The sequence below is a fragment of the Triticum aestivum genome, chromosome 3A, assembly GCF_018294505.1.
Source record: "Triticum aestivum cultivar Chinese Spring chromosome 3A, IWGSC CS RefSeq v2.1, whole genome shotgun sequence".
Classification (NCBI taxonomy): Eukaryota; Viridiplantae; Streptophyta; class Magnoliopsida; order Poales; family Poaceae; genus Triticum; species Triticum aestivum.
Window position 1 is genome coordinate 343,384,614 of NC_057800.1, and position 4,009 is coordinate 343,388,622.

The following is a 4,009-nucleotide window of genomic DNA, read 5'->3' on the forward strand; positions in this document are numbered from 1 at the left end:
TGCGTCTATATACTTGGTAAAGGGTGGAAGGCTCAACCTTTTTCCTAGTGTTTTGTTCCATTCTTGCTACCCTAGTTTCCATCATACCGGTGTTATGTTCCTTGATTTTGCGTTCCTTACGCAGTTGGGGTTATGGGAACCCCTTGATAGTTCGGCTTGAATAAAACTCCTCCAGCAAGGCCCAACTTTGGTTTTAACATTTGCCACCTAAGCCTTTTTCCCTTGGGTTCTGTAGACTCAAGGGTCATCTTTATTTTCAACCCTCGGGCCAGTGCTCCTCTGAGTGTTGGTCCAAACTGGGCGATGTCCAGCGCCCCCTGGGCAACGAGGGTCTATGCCAACCCGACGTCTTGCCCATACAGTGTGCCCTGAGAACGAGATACATGTGACTCCTATCGGGATTTGTCGGCAAATCGGGCGGCTTTGCTGTTCTTGTTTTATCATTGTCGAAATGTCTTGTAACCGGGATTCCGAGACTGATCGGGTCTTTCCGGGAGAAGGAATATCCTTCGTTGACCGTGAGAGCTTGTGATGGGCTAAGTTGGAACACCCCTGCAGGGTATAAACTTTCGAGAGCTGTGTCTGCGATTATGTGGCAGATGGGAATTTGTTAATATCCGGTTGTAGAGAACTTGACACTTGACTTAATTAAAATGAATCAACCGTGTGTGTAGCCGTGATGGTCTCTTTTTGGCGGAGTCCGGGAAGTGAACACGGTCTTGGGTTATGTTTGGATGTAGGTAGCTTCAGGATCACTTCTTGATCACTCATAGATTTTCGACCATTGCGTAGCTTCTCATCTTACTCTTATTTGTGTATGTTAGCCACCATATTTGCTTAGCGCTTGCTACAGCTCCACCTCATTACCTTATCCTACCCGTAAGCTTAAATATTCTTGATCTCGCGGGTGTGAGATTCTGAGTCCTCGTGGCTGATGGATACTTCCAAACAGTTGCAAGTGCCGATGATACCAGTGCAGGTGATGCTTCTGAACTCAAGTGGGAGTTCGACAAGGACCTTGGTCGTTTCTATGTGTCTTTTCTAGATGATCAGTAGTGGTGCCCGGTTGGGACGATCGGGGATCTAGCATTTGGGGTTGTCTTCTTTTATTTTGGTTCCATAGTCGGACCTTTATTATACTTTGGATGATGTATGTTTAACTTGTTATGTGTGTGAAGTGGCGATTGTAAGCCAACTATTTATCCCTTTCTTATTTAGTACATGGGATTGTGTGAAGATTACCCCTCTTGCGACAAAACCACCATGCGGTTATGCCTCTAAGTTGTGCCTCGACACGTGGGAGATATAGCGGCATTGTGGGTGTTATAGCACCACATTGTACAATATATAACATACTAGAAGATCAGACAGTTAACCAAACCAAGCATGGTTGACAACTTGGAAATATAGCAATTGTATTTGTTTCTCATGTATTTTGTAAAGATAAATTCGATATATTTCTCACATGAAGACAATACAAAATTGCACCCTGAATAATTGAACATCACATTTGCATAATTGAACCAGACAGTTAACTGAACATGACAACTAATTAACCAAATTGTCAATAAGTGAGCACCACATTGCACCACATATAGAACATATACACTAGAGCAATAGATTGCATGGTAAAAGTAGATAGGAAAATTCACTAGAATTTGTGAAGGAAAGGCAGGAGCAGCAAATGCAACGGGTAAACCGAGCATGCTTAACTAGCGTAGCTAGCAAACTGAACATAGGTCCTTATAGTGAGCTAATAAGACAAGCTACTCCTCATCATCGGAGATATCGATGATGATTGGCTCCTTGGACATGGAAGAGGGCCAGACCTCCATATCGTGGGTGCCCTCATCGTAGTGGTGAGTTGCTTGAGCCGCTCCGGGCACCAACCTACTGGCTCTCGAATTGAGGTAAGCACGAGCACGCTGAGAAAACACCTCATAGTCTTCATCGAAGGCACCGATGGTGGCCTCGAGAAAACACCACGAACTGTCATTTAAAGCAGCCAACCGTGTCACGGCATCGGCATGTGAGGCGTCTATGGTGGCCTCAACGGCAAGGTGCTCCTCTGAGATATGGGGGTCGACACGAATGGCAGCCATCGTGATCTCATCCACGCATGCGGCCGCGATTTGCTTCTCCGCTACCAATGCTCCTTGAGATCCTGGCTATACAACATGCACCATGGCTTAGGGCGGCGCTTATTTGGGGGAGTGGGAGGTGATTTGGGTGGAAGGTGTCGCGCCGGCGGTCGGGGCATGTGGATGTGGAAGGAGGAGGAAGATGGGGGTCAGGTGTGGATTACCTTCCTGGATTGACGAGGACAAGCAACGCGAAGGAGGGTCGCCGGTGAGGAGGCGGTGCTGCAAGCAAGGAGTGAAGGTTTCAACTTGGAAAGGAAGGCAGAAACAGGGGAAATGTGGCTTTTGGTAAGGGGGCAGCGAGCGGGGAGGTAGATATTTCTATGGAAGCCAAAAATTTTGGATCGGTGCAGCGAAAAAACTGAAGCGGAAAGTGTCATCAGACACGGTCCCTTATTCAGCATTGTGTACGATATGTGAACATCACAAGCGATTCATATAGCTTAACCCGTGTGTGATGAGTTTGAACATGCAAATTTGGTCCGAATTTCCCTAGTTATAGTGGTCATCCACGTCATTGCATAATTTGGGTACACAAAGGAGACTACAGCACACCCACACTTCTTAATCGAGCAAGTTCAGCAATTAAATAGAGCTAGCTGACCTAAACATTACTCTAACAAAGTAAAGACCAGCGCTCTTAATTAAACAAAACAAAGAGTACTACTATGGCTGGTGCTCGTCAATCTCCACCGCCTCCTCCATGTACAGCTCGCGCCCAACGATCTCCTAGGGAAGGGGCTCCATGGCATCCATCACACCATACTGGGCAAGTATCTCGTCATCCGCGTCCACCATCTCTTTGGAAAAGGCCGCCATGAGCTGGGCATGGGCGGCCGTGATCTGGGCTTGGACGGGCTCCATTGTAGCAAGGTATGTCGTAGATGAATGGACAACTTCTCGAACGCTCTCAACGATTGCCAACTCTACGACAGTGGGTTGCCTACCGTTGTCGGAGAAGCTTCATTCGATTTTTGTGGTGACCGCCACGAGCCAGGCGTGAGCGGCCACGACATGGTTGTGGGTGGCCTCCATTAGGGCTAAGGCCACCGCTGCAGAATGGATAGCCGCTGTGCAACTCTCACCAGTTGCTATCCCCGAGGCAGATGTTGCTGCTGCCACCTGAGAAGCAACAACGGCCGTTTGGGCTGCCTTGGCCACCCGGTCGCAGATTGCGGCCGCGCTCATGCAGCTTGTTAGCAGGCGGATGGCAGCTGCGGCCACACTCTCGTTGAAGTGGGCCACTGAAGTTTTCCTCATGACGCGGGTCCACGTCCCGATCTTTCACCAGCGACGATTGAACAGTGAAATGATATTTGGGGAGCGAGCTAGTGTGCTTGACACGCTGGATGTGGACTATTGCCGATGCACCTTCTCGTGTAAGCCATAGGCATACTATACTCCAACGGTGCTCCAAGATATTTTGTGCTGCATCTCACACGGTTGGTCATAATAAACTGTGTGCGATCTACTTCATTTTTCTCCTTCATTTGAATAACATAATGGGGTCACAGCGGCAAAGGAGGGTGTTTGAATTGCTAGAACTTTTATCTGTAGTGAACATGCAACTATAGGTGTGTCGTAAGAAAATGTAATTATTCAGGGTTCATTTGGACATTTTTATACATTAACTTGGTTTTCTAGGAATTTTAGGTGCACAATTCAAAATTAAACTACATGCACATGCTCCGATGCACGAAAATGAGTTGTCAAATCATATATGTGTCCATGGGTTGATGCTTATGTCTCATGCAAGAAATGGGGATGAATTTCAAACACCACGGCACCGTGGCTCTCCGGCAAACGTTGAGGTACTTGCCTTTGTAATTCTAGTAAATCCAAAACTCGTCTGAAATTCATGAACCTTG